This window comes from Phaenicophaeus curvirostris, chromosome 5, assembly GCF_032191515.1.
Source record: "Phaenicophaeus curvirostris isolate KB17595 chromosome 5, BPBGC_Pcur_1.0, whole genome shotgun sequence".
Classification (NCBI taxonomy): domain Eukaryota; kingdom Metazoa; phylum Chordata; class Aves; order Cuculiformes; family Cuculidae; genus Phaenicophaeus; species Phaenicophaeus curvirostris.
Window position 1 is genome coordinate 30,020,376 of NC_091396.1, and position 13,604 is coordinate 30,033,979.

The window sequence follows — 13,604 nt, forward strand, 5'->3', positions numbered from 1 at the left end:
AAGTCACAATTCACTGCCCTACACTAAAACCTTCCGTGAGTCGTGCTTATGCAGCTTGCAGTGAAAGCGTTTCCAGAGGAGACTCTCACGAGTGCCGGCATTTAAAGGTAACAGCTTCCCTGCAGTTCGTATGCTGAACGATCTGAAATTTTGAAGTCGTGCTACATTAGCCGTTCTGATATTACTGTGCACAACCCTAGACATAAAGTTCTACAAGTTCTTTGCAGTGAATGCGCTCTGAGACAAGATATTCAGAAGCAGAAGAATACTAAGGTAGCTTCTTCCCTGCGGGAGATACTCTCGTTTCCAAAATCACGTTATTAGTCTCAGTGAAGTCACAATTCACTACCCTACACTAAAACCTTCCGTGAGTCGTGCTTATGCAGCTTGCAGTGAAAGCGCTTCCAGAGGACACTCTCACGAGTGCCAGCATTTGACGGTAGCAGCTTCCCTACAGTTCTTATGCTGAACGATCTGAAATTTTGAAGTGTCTCTTCAATAGCCATTCTGATGTTACAGTGCACAAGCCTAGACCTAAAGTTCTACAAGTCCTGCTTTGTAGGGAAAGCGCTCTAAGGGAAGACATTCAGAAGCAGAAGAATTCTATGGTAGCTTCTTCCCTGCCGGAGATACTCTCGTTTCCAAAATTGCGTTATTAGTCACAGTGAAGTCACAATTCAGTACCCTAGACTATAAAATTCTCTGAAGCGCGCATATGAAGCTTGCAGTGAAAGCACTTCTAGAGAAGACTCTAACGAAAGCCGGCATTTGATGGTTTCAGCATTCCTGCGGTTTTAATGCTCAAAGATCTGAAATTTTGAAGTGTCGCTTCGATAGCCGTTCTGATGTTGCAGTGCACAAGCCCAGACCTAAATTCTACAAGTCTTCCTTTGCAGTGAATACGTTCTGAGAGAAGATATTCAGAAGCAGCAGTATTCTATGGTACCTTCTTCCTTGTGTGAGATACTCTCGTTTCCAAAATCATGTTATTAGTCGTAGAGAAGTCACAATTCACTACCCTAGACTTATACCTTCTGTTAGTTGTGCTTCTGCAGCTTGCAGTGAAAGCGCTTCCAGAGGAGACTCTAACGAGTGCCAACATTTGACGGTAGCAGCTTCCCTGCAGTTCGTATGCTGAACGATCTGAAATTTTGAAGTGTCTCTTCAATAGCCATTCTGATGTTACAGTGCAGAAGCCTAGACACAAAGTTCTACAAGCTCTTTGCAGTGAATGTGCTCTGAGACAAGATATTCAGAAGCAGAAGCATTCTATGGTAGCTTCTTCCCTGCGGGAGATACACTCTTTTCCAAAATCTCGGTATTAGGGGCAGTGAAGTCACAATTCAGTACCCTAGACTATAAAATTCTCTGAATCACGCATATGCATTTTGTAGTGAAAGCACTTCTAGAGAAGACTCTGACGAAAGCTGTTGAAGGAGCTAGAGAACAGGCCTTATGAGGAACGTCTAAGGGAGCTGGGGTTGTTTAGCCTGGAGAAGAGGAGGCTGAGGGGTGACGTCATTGCTCTCTACAACTACCTGAAAGGAGGTTGTAGAGAGGAGGGTGCTGGTCTCTTCTTCCAAGTGACAGGGGACAAGACAAGAGGGAATGGCCTCAAGCTCCGCCAGGGGAGGTTTAGGCTAGACGTTAGGAAAACATGCTTTACAGAAAGGGTCATTGGGCACTGGAACAGGCTGCCCAGGGAGGTGGTTGATTCACCTTCCCTGGAGGTGTTTAAGGCACGGGTGGATGAGGTGCTGAGGGATAAGGTTTAGTGTTTGATAGGAACGGTTGGACTCGATGATCCGGAGGGTCTCTTCCAACCTGGTTATTCTGTGATTCTTTGTGATTCTGTGAAAGCCAGCATTTGATGGTTTCAGCATTCCTGCGGTTATAATGCTCAAAGATCTGAAATTTTGAAGTGTCGCTTCGATAGCCGTTCTGATGTTGCAGTGCACAAGCCAAGACCTAAATTCTACAAGTCTTCCTTTGCAGTGAATACGTTCTGAGAGAAGATATTCAGAAGCAGCAGTATTCTATGGTACCTTCTTCCTTGCGGGAGATACTCTCGTTTCCAAAATCATGTTATTAGTCGTAGAAAAGTCACAATTCAATACCCTACACTAAAACATTCTGTTAGTCGTGCTTATGCAACTTGCAGTGAAAGCGCTTCCAGAGGAGAATCTAACGAGAGCCAGCATTTGACGGTAGCAGCTTCCCTGCGGCCATAATGCTCAACGATCTTAAATTTTGAAGGGAGGCTTTAATAGCCATTCTGATGTTACAGTGAACAAGCCTAGACCTAAAGTTCTACAAGTCTTGCTTTGCAGTGAAAGCTCTCTAAGAGAAGACATTCAGGAGCAGCAGAATTCTATGGTAGCTTCTTCTCTGCGGGAGACACTCTCTTTTCCAAAATCACATTATTAGGCACAGCGAAGTCACAATTCATTAGCGTAGACTCAAACCTTCTGTTAGTCATGCTTAGGCACCTTGCAGTGAAAGCGCTTCCAGATGAGACTGGAACGAGAGCCAGCATTTGACAGGTAGCAGCTTGCCTGCAGTTCTTATGCTGAACGATCTAAAATTTTGAAGTCGCACTACATTAGCCGTTCTGATGTTACATTGCACAAGCCTAGACACAAAGTTCTATAAGTTCTTTGCAGTGAATGCGCTCTGAGACAAGATATTCAGAAGCAGAAGAATACTATGGTAGCTTCTTCCCTGCCGGAGATAATCTCGTTTCCAAAATCTCGTTATTAGGCGCAGTGAAGTCACAATTCACTACCCTACACTAAAACCTTCCGTGAGTCGTGCTTATGCAGCTTGCAGTGAAAGCGCTTCCAGAGGAGACTCTCACGAGTGCCAGCCTTTGACGGTAGCAGCTTCCCTGAAGTTCTTATGCTGAACGATCTGAAATTTTGAAGTGTCTCTTCAATAGCCATTCTGATGTTGCAGTGCAGAAGCCAAGACCTAGTCTTCTACAACACTACCTTTGCAGTGAATGCGCTCTGAGACAAGACATCCAGAAGCAGCAGCATTCTATGGTAGCTTCCTCCCTGCGGGAGATAATCTCATTTCCTGAATAGCGTTATTAGGCGCAGTGAAGTCACAATTCACTAACCTACACTAAAACCTTCCGTGAGTCGTCGTTATGCAGCTTGCAGTGAAAGCGCTTCCAGAGGAGACTCTTACGAGGGCCAGCAATTGATTGTACCATCGTCCCTGTATCACTTGAGCTGAACGATCTGAAATTTTGATGTGGCACTTCAATTGCCATTCTGATGTTACAGTGCACAGGCGTAGACCTAAACTTCTACAAGTCTTCCTTTGCAGTGAAAGCGCTCTAAGGGAAGACATTGAGAAGCTGAAGCATTCTATGGTAGCTTCTTCCCTGTGGCAGATAATCTCGTTTCCAAAATCACTTTATAAGGCGTAGTGAAGTCACAATTCAGTACTGTAGACTAAAACATTGTGTGAGTCGTTCTCATGCAGCCTGCAGTGAAAGCACTTCCAGAGGAGACTCTAATGAGAGCCAGCATTTGACGGTAGCAGCTTCCCTTCAGTTCTTATGCTGAATGATCTGAAATTTTGAAGTGACACTTCAATAGCCATTCTGATATTACAGTGCACAAGCCTAGACCTAAACTTCTAAAAGTCTTGCTTTGCAGTGAAAGCGCTCTAAGAGAAGACATCCAGAAGCAGCAGCATTCTATGGTAGCTTCTTCCCTGCGGGAGACAATCTCTTTTCCAAAATCGCGTTATTTGGAGCAGTGAAGTCACAATTCAGTACCCTAGACTATAAAATTCTCTGAGTCGCGCATATGAAGCTTGCAGTGAAAGCGCTTCCAGAGAAGACTCTAACGAAAGCCAGCATTTGATGGTTTCAGCATCCCTGCGGACGTAATGCTCAACAATCTGAAATTTTGAACTGAGGCTTCAATTTCCATTCTTATGTTACGGTACAGAAGCCTAGACCTAAAGTTCTACGAGTCCTGTTTTGTAGGGAAAGCGCTCTAAGGGAAGATATTCAGAAACAGCAGCATTCTATGGTAGCTTCTTCCCTGCGGGAGATTCTCTCCTTTCCAAAATCGCGTTATTAGGAGCAGTGATGTCACAATTCACTACCCTACACTAAAACCTTCCGTGAGTTGTGCTTGTGCAGCTAGCAATGAAAGCTCTTCCAGAGGAGACTCTCACGAGTGCCAGCATTTGATTGTGGAATCTTCCCTGCAGCACTTGAGCTGAACGATCTGAAATTTTGAAGTGACGCTTCAATAGCCATTCTGATGTTACAGTACACAAGACTAGACCTAAACTTCTACAAGTCTTCCTTTGCAGTGAAATCGATCTAAAGGAAGATATTCACATACAGCAGCATTCTATGGTAGCTTCTTCCCTGCGGGACATACTCTCTTTTCCTTAATCGCGTTGTTAGGAGCAATGAAGTCACAATTCAGTACCCTAGACTAAAACATGGTGTGAGTCGTGCTCATGCAGCTTGCAGAGAAAGTGCTTCGAGAGGAGACTCTAACGAGTGCCAGCATTTGATGGTAGCATCTTCCCTGCAGCACTTGAGCTGAACGATCTGAAATTTTGAAATCGTGCTACAATAGCCGTTCTGATGTTGCAGTGCACAAGCCTAGACCTAAAGTTCTACGAAACTTGATTTTCTGTGACAGCGCTCTAAGAGAAGACATTCAGAAACAGCAGCATTCTACAGTAGGTTATTCCCTGCGGGAGATACTGACTTTTCCAAAATCGCGTTATGAGGCGCAATGAAGTCACAATTCTGTACCCTAGACTTAAACCTTCTGATAGTTGAGCTTATGCAGGTTGCAGTGAAATCTCTTCCAGAGGAGACTCTAACGAGTTCCAGCATTTGATGATTTCAGCATCCCTGTGGTCATAATGCTCAATGATCTGAAATTTTGAAGTGACGCTTCAATAGCCATTCTAATGTTGCAGTGCACAAGCCTAGACTTAAAGTTCTACAAGTCTTGCTTTGCACTGACAGCGCTGTATGAGAAGACATTCAGAAGCAGCAACATTCTATGGTAGCTTTTTCCATGTGGGAGACACTCTGTTTTCCAAAATCGCATTATTAGGAGCAGTGAAGTCACAATTCAGTACCCTAGACTGAAACATTGTGTGAGTCATGCTTATGCAGCTTGCAGTGAAACGCTTCCACAGGAGACTCTAACCACAGCCAGGATTTGATGGTAGCATCTACCCTGGAGCACATGAACTGAACGATCATAAATTTTGAAGTGACGCTTCAATAGCCATTCTGATGTTGCAGTGCACAAGCCTAGACCTAAAGTTCTACAAGTCCTGCTTTGCACTGCCAGCGCTCTAAGGGAAGACACTCAGAAGCAGCAGCATTCCATGCTACCATATTCCCTGCGGGAGACACTCTCTTTTCCAAAATCGCGTTGGAAGGAGCAGTGAAGGCACAATTCAGTACCCTAGACTGAAACATTGTGTGAGTCGTACTTACGCAGCTTGCAGTGAAAGCGCTTCCAGAATAGACTCTAACGAGTGCCAGCCTTTGACGGCAGCAGCTTCCCTGAAGTTCTTATGCTGAACGATCTGAAATTTTGAAGTGTCTCTTCAATAGCCATTCTGATGTTGCAGTGCACAAGCCAAGACCTAGTCTTCTACAACACTTCCTTTGCAGTGAATGCACTCTGAGACAAGACATCCAGAAGCAGGAGCATTCTATGGTACCTTCTTCCCTGCGGGAGATACTCTCGTTTCCAAAATCACGTCATTAGGCCAAGTGAAGTCACAATTTACTACCCTACACTAAAACCTTCCGTGAGTCGTGCTTATGCAGCTTGCAGTGAAAGCACTTCCAGAGGAGACTGTAACGAGTGCCAGCATTTGACAGTAACAACTTCCCTGCAGTTCGTATGCTGAACGATCTGAAATTATGAAGTGGCGCTTCAATTGCCATTCTGATGTTACAGTGCACAAGCCTAGACCTAAAGTTCTACAAGTCTTGCTTTGCACTGCCAGTGCTCTAAGGGAAGACACTCAGAAGCAGCAGCATTCTATGGTAGCTTCTTACCTGCGGGAGACACTCTCTTTTCCAAAATCGCGTTATTGGGAGCATGAAGTCATATTTCACTAACCTACAATAAAACGTTGTGTGAGTCGTGCTTATGCAGCTTGCAGTGAAAGCGCTTCCAGAGGAGACTCTAACAAGAGCCAGCATTTGACGGTAGCAGCTTCCCTGCAGTTCCTATGCTGAATGATCTGAAATTTTGAAGTGGCGCTTCAATAGCCATTCTGATATTACAGTGCACAAGCCTAGACCTAATGTTCTACAAGTCTTGCTTTGTACTGACAGCGCTCTAAGGAAAGACATTCAGAAGCAGCAGCATTCTATGGTAGCTTCTTCCCTGCGGGAGATACTCTCTTTTCTAAAATCGCGTTATGACGAGCAGTTAAGTCACAATTCAGTACCCTAGACTGAAACATTCTGTGAGTCGTGCTTAGGAAGCTTGCAGTGAAAGCGCTTCCAGAGGAGACTCTAACGAGGGCCAGCAATTGATTGTACCATCTTCCCTTTAGCACTTGAGCTGAACGATCTGAAATTTTGAAGTGGCGCTTTAATAGCCATTCTGATGTTACAGTGCACAAGCCTAGACCTAAACTTCTACAAGTCTTGCTTTGCAGTGAACGCGCTCTAAGGGAAGACATTCAGAAGCAGAAGCATTCCATGCTAGCACGTTCCCTGCGGGAGACACTCTGTTTTCCAAAATCGCATTATTAGGAGCAGTGAAGTCACAATTCACTACCCTAGACTGAAACATTGTGTGAGTCATGCTTATGCAGCTTGCAGTGAAAGCGCTGCCAGAGAAGACTCTAACGAGAGCCAGCATTTCATGGTTGCAGCTTCCATGTAGCACTTGAGCTGAACAATCTGAAATTTTGAAGTGACGCTTCAATAGCCATTCTGATGTTACAGTGCACAAGGCTAGACCTAATGTTCTACAACTCATGCTTTGCAGTGAAAGCGCTCTAAGAGAAGACATTGAGAAGCAGCACCATTCCATGCTAGCATCTTCCCTGCGGGAGATCCTCTCTTTTCCTAAAGCGCCTTATTAGTCGCAGGTAAGTCACAATTCTGTACCCTATACTAAAACATTTGGTTAGTCATGCTCATGCAGCTTTCACTGAAAGCGCTTTCAGAGAAGACTCTAATGAGAGCCAGCATTTGATGGTTGCAGCTTCCCTGCGGTACTTGTGCTGAACGATCTGAAATTTTGAAGTGACGCTTTAATAGCCATTCTGATGTTACAGTACACAAGGTTTGAGTGAAAGGTCTACAAGTGCTCCTTTAAAACGAAAGCGTACTTAGAGGAGACATTCAGAAGCAGCAGCATTCCGTGCTACCATCTTCCCTGCAGGAGATCCTCACTTTTCCTAAAGCGCCTTAATAGGCGCACTTAAGTCACAATTCGGTACCCTATACAAAATCTTTTTGTTAGTCGTGCTTATGCAGCTTGCAGTGAGAGTGCTCCAAGTAAAGAATCAAACGAGAGCCAGCATTTGATGGTAGCAGCTTCCCTGCGGTACTTGTGCTGAACGATCTGAACTTTTGAAGTGACTCTTTAACACCCATTGTGATGTTGCAGTACACAAGCCGAGACTGAAAGTTGTACAACTCATGCTTTGCAATGAAAGCACTCTAAGAGGAGACATTGAGAAGCTGCAGCATTCCATGCTAGTATCTTCCCTTCAGGAGTAACTCAGTTTTCCTACAGCGCCTTTATAAACACAATTAAGTCACAATTTAGCGCAGTATACTAAATCGTTTAGTGAGTCGTGCTTATGAAGCTTACAGTAAAAGCGCATCCAGAGAAGAGTCAAATGAGAGCCAGAATTTGACGGTTGCAGTTTCCCTGCAGTACTTGTACTGAACGATCTAAAATTTTGAAGTGACGCTTTCATAGCCATTCTGAGGTTACAGTACTCAAGCCTAGATGGAATTTTATACAAGTTTTGCTTTGCAGTGAAAGCGCTGTAAGAGAAGACATTCAGAAGCAACAAAATTCCATCAGAGCATCTTCCCTGTGGGTAATACTCACTTTATTTTAAAGCTCCTTTATAAGCACAGTTAAGTCACCATTCAGTACCTTATAGTAAATCGCTTTCTTAGTCGTGCTTATGAAGCTTGCAGTGAAAGCGCCTCCAGAGAAGACTCTAGTGAGAGCCAGCATTTGATGGTAGCAGCCTCCCTGCGGTACTTGTGCTGAACGATCTGAAATTTTGAAGTCACTCCTTAATAGCCATGCTTATGTTACAGTTCATAAGCCTAGACTCAAAGTTCTACAAGTCGTGCTTTGCAGTGAAAGCGCTGTAAGAGAAGTCAAGATTCACGATTTCCTTTCTCTTTCTGCCCTCGTTCTCTTCTCTGGTAACAGAAGAGGGGCTGACATGCTTTCCTCTGGTAGAGCATAACTTACCAAAGAACAAGCTGATGCCATGAAAAGCCAAACTAAATAATCAATACCAATCTGATTATTAACCAGGTATTTTTTTAATAAACACCATGGGGCACAGAGGGGGTAACCCAGCTAACGTGTCCCACTATTGAAACTGGTTACATGACTTTTACACTGGTTAAACTTATGTTCACATACATTTGGGGAAATTCTAGTTAAGCTTACACATCCATATGGATTCCCAGAAACATGTTACATGTCTGTGGTTTTTCCGGGAACTTATTATCATAGTTTATCACTCACTCTTGTCTGCATATCACAGTTTCTTTGGGTTTTCAGAAGCCTCTGATGGTCTTTATTATAGCAACATAGAATCATAGAACAGTTTGGGTCGGAAGGGACCTTAAAGATTGCCGGGATGGGAGGAACCAAGCGGTCAAATCAACATGATTGATAAAGCAAGGTCATCTTTATTCAAAAAGAGTCAGGTTATATACTTTCCTTCTACTTGATTACATCATTGTATTATAATTTCATTGGTTAGTAACAGCATACAAATACACGTTCATTAGCTATATTCATATTGCCCCTATGTTAATATTCATTAACTACTACATGCTATTTTGTTTCTAACATCCTGCTATAGTTTCTATGTTCAAGGACACAATCGTCCTGTTTTGGTTACGGTGCTCTAGGCTATGTGCTGACTTATCTTAGAGTTAGGCTTAATGTTATCAAAAAGTATTGCTTGTACAGCCACCTGCTCTTAGCTCATCGTTTAACAGGGAGATTGTTTATACAGCTCTCTCAAGGGAACATGCCCTTGTTCACGTAACCATTTCCCAACAAATTCCCCTCTTTTTCTTGTACAAGCAATACTTTTTGTGACAAAGTTGATATTTGTTTCATTATGCATCTATACGCCAAACGAACTACAACTATGACTAACAATAAAATTCCAAGCCAACATAAAACTTCTTTCATGCACGATACCAGCCATGGAGAGAGATTGTCAAACACTGATGTTAGCCATTTGTCAAATGTCAGAGAGATTAAAACAACACATTCCCTCAAAATCTTCACAACCATGACCTTGTGCCAACAATAAAAAATCTATGGCTGCCCAATTCTGTAACGTGGCATGTCGCACGGAGTCTACATCGAGCAACAATTCAGACAGCACTTTGGATGTAGCATTTGTTTGTTTGGAGAGCCAGCATCCCAGTTGATTCAGTTGGGCCAAGGTTCCGGCGGCTGTTACTCCCGGAGCTAAAATTGATACTGCTATGATTGTTTCTGGGTTCCAAAACTTGACCGTATCTTTGCAGTTACTAGAAAATGCATGGGTCATTCTCTTCATGTTCTTCCTGATTTATAGTAGAGCTGGTCTTTTCTGCTGTACTAACACAGGTCCATTTACTGGGTACCCATAAGGGTCTTGTTTCTGCATTGAGTATCTGGTGAGACCAATGTCCATTATGTTCCCAAGTGATTGCTGCTCGGCGAGATCGTTTACCGGCATCAGTAAAGACAGTCAATGCCCCTTGTATGGGTCTTTCCTTACAGCGAGGAATAGAAATCCATTGATAATTCCTTAGAAGGTGTCCAATCTTTTCCACCGGCATGTCCGTGGATACGTGTCCACTATATCCCAGTAACGCAAGCTGTAAAGGTATAGAATGTCGCATGCATCATTCTCAATCAGCCATTGTCATTGGAATATGGATGCTGTCGGGCTCATTCCCACTTAATGCCAGTGTTCGTGATCGTCCCTTTCTGATTACTTCTCCGACAGCCACAAGTCGCAGTTGGATACTTGTCTTTGGTTGACTGGGCAGGAATAAACAAAGCTAAAGCAGTAAAAGCTGAAGTAGACCAAAACTGTATTTCATCTATGCAGGAAGCATCAAATTCTTTAAGCTCCCTTTTTGTTTTTCGACTAAAGCGTTCAGTTGAAACATATGATCGACTTGACGTTGTATACACTGTAACACACAGGATAATTGTCAAAGCAATCAACACCAATAAAAACAACATTCCTCCTTTGACCAAGAGTTCTCATACCCATCTTGTTATCCACCCATTCTTTCAAGAATCGATCACCCAGGGACATCCTTTAACTAGCACCCATAAGATTAAGAGCACCCATAATGTTAACGTCCTCCTCATTCTTGTTGACTGTTTTCGTGGCTGGGGCTTAACAGCTGTCACACAGCAACGTGGGCTTGATCCACCTCTCAGGTGCCCATAATGGTCCTTTATCTGTTAAAACACAAGCCTACCCTCGTCCCCATGTTAGTAGCTTATACAGACCTGTCCATTGCCCATAATAACTTTTTCAATAGCACTTTCACGTTGTCTTGTACTTGCTCTGATTTTGACGACATGGTTTGTACATGCTTCAACTTTAGCACAATTTGATCATCTCCTGCTAATTGTAAAAAATTCATTACATATTGCACCTTTATCAGTTTTGCAGTGTCTCTCCTGATTCTCCCCCCCCCCCTTTTTTTTTTTTTTTTTTTTGCTAACAGTGTTTTTACTACTTGATGGGTACGTTCAATAATGGCATGACTTGGTAAATGGATATCAATACTTTCTGGATAATCTATTAGATCTACTTGTGAATTCAAAATATTTGCCATGCACCACTTGGCATACTCCTTTGTCATTGGGATACAAACGATCGTCGAGTCGTGGCCTAATAACCGAACACTTCTTTTTCTTCCCTCAGTGATTATCATTGTAATAATTTCAAATTTAGTGACTATGGTTTTTTGGGGTTAGTGTGGTAAAATATCCACTCAATAATTCGCAATGAATCTTTTGAATTTTCCTCTATCATTGCCTCAATTATCCCTAAAGGTTGTCTGCACTAGGACCCAGCAGTTGCTGACTAGTTCCAGTGAGACTGGAATGCACAATGTTCTCACAACATTCCCCTAGAGAGATAACACCGTTAACTCCTCTGGACTTCTTCAAGGCTGAAAGAAAAAAAACTTAGAAAGGAAGGAGAAGGGGGGGTGGGGGTGGGGGGGCACTCACACACTTACAACTGCATGTTTTGCTAGGTATTTTAAAACTTTTCCTTCTGAAGCCTTTCATTCCAAAGATCCTCAAGTAAATTTACCCGTTTGCCGGCTTAGTGGACATTTGAGATTGAAAGGTTCCAGAGATATATTTTCAAGATTAATCAAAACCAATTTCTAAGTCTTACAAACGTTTGAGGTACTTCAAACACACATACACACACGACCACTCATTTCTCAGCTAGCTGAATACATTCATACAATGTTGGTTACCGCTATTGGATCCACAATTTTTCCATGCTACAGATATTTAAACAACACGTGGTACTGGGAACATACAACACTTAAAATATGTACATGCATTATCTAATAAGGCTTATATCGATTGTCTAACAAATATTTCACTTATGGTAGACTTTTGTAGTTTCTGCATTGATAGAATCACGGACTGGTCAGTTGAACCACAGCCTCTGTCTCTTTATGGGATATAATTGCTGAAAAACAAATCAGCTGAATGATTCTAGTGCCCTTTGATATAAAGTTAGGAGGCATAGGCATCCAAACTATTACTTGCATCGCTCTCATAAAGTCGGCACCAGTCAATTCTGGTAAAACAAGCAATCTTTGTAACAGGTGATCATGCAATTAACAGTGCACTAAGTCCATTTTTGCATTCTTTAAGGCTAATTGTTTAAGCAACACTTATCTAGCGGCAATATTGTCTGCTTGCTTATTTAAGGTCTCTTGTAGTTTGTCTAGAAAAGTCATGTAATAAACGCCATTTTCTAGATTTCTTTTTTATCACAAATACAGGTATGTTCCAAGGACTATTAAATGGGACTGTATGCCCATGATCTATTTGCTCCTCCACTAAATTTTGAAATGTACCCAATTTTCACTCGTTCATAATTCCAATGTCTATTCCCATTTCATTTAACACATCTCTCCCCCACAAGATTAGTGGAACGTGCACAATTAAGGGTTACACTACGCTTCAACATAAGAGGCTGAGTTTGTAGGGACTAAGCTAAATGTATTTCAGGGATTCTTATGGACTCAAATCCTTGTGAGCCATGCTCTACAGAGTCAGCTTGGAACACAACTGCTTTGAATAAAATTAAATACAATACTTGGCTATCCTTTGGTATTAATACTAGTGGAAATGGTGTTCATAACACTAGTGGAGACAGCATCCATACCCTTGCTTGAATTATTCCAGTACAGCCTGCATCAATGACCCCAGGTAAAACAAAGATTCCCAATCGAATTATTGACAATCATTCTAATTAAAAGTTAGTAAAGACACCCTCCAATGGTTCTTTTACGTTCCGTGGTATTGTGTGAAGTGCAGACGATTGCAGCACTACTGCGATGGTGGTGATCACGTCTATCTCGGTGGTGCCTCTGGTTCTTGCTCTGAGGTGAGAGCTGCTGCTCGCTGCGGAGGCATCTGTGTTGGTACATGCCTCCGAACCATGCTTTGCTCCTGGTTTTCTGTCACTACTGTCCCATTCTTATCCTATTTTGATTTACACCAACTGGTAAAACGTTTGCCCTTTCCACACTGAGGGCAGATTTTAGGCCCTCTCTCATGGCATTGCGTGTGGCAGTCTCTTTTAAAATGTCTCTCTTTGCCACGTCTCTAACAAAATGTATTTCTGTCCCAGATTATAGTCAGGGCAGCAGCTACCAGCTGTGCTTGGTAGGTAAATGATCCCAGCTGTTGTTGTAGGAGTTTTCAGACTGCACCATATCTTTCTACATTCATCATTAGGATTTTTTGTCACTGATTGCAAAACTAAGGCTTCTGTAACTACTCAGTTGTCTACCTGCTTGTTGAGCACATCCTTCGATCTATCTATAAACACCATATATGGGTCATGCCTGTTTCAACTTTCAAAATCCGGTATCTTTATAAGTGTTTGATAAACCAAAAAGCCGCATCTGTTGTAAAACTGCATTATTCAAACTGTCTTGATTCTTGAACTGCTACTAACATTGTTTAATCAAGCCATTTCTTATCGTATCTGTTAACAGTCCCTTCTGCAATGCTGAAACTGCTCGGGTTTTGCAGCAGTAGCAGGCGGGTCGCCCCCCCTCAGCCCAGGGCAGTGCCCCCCCC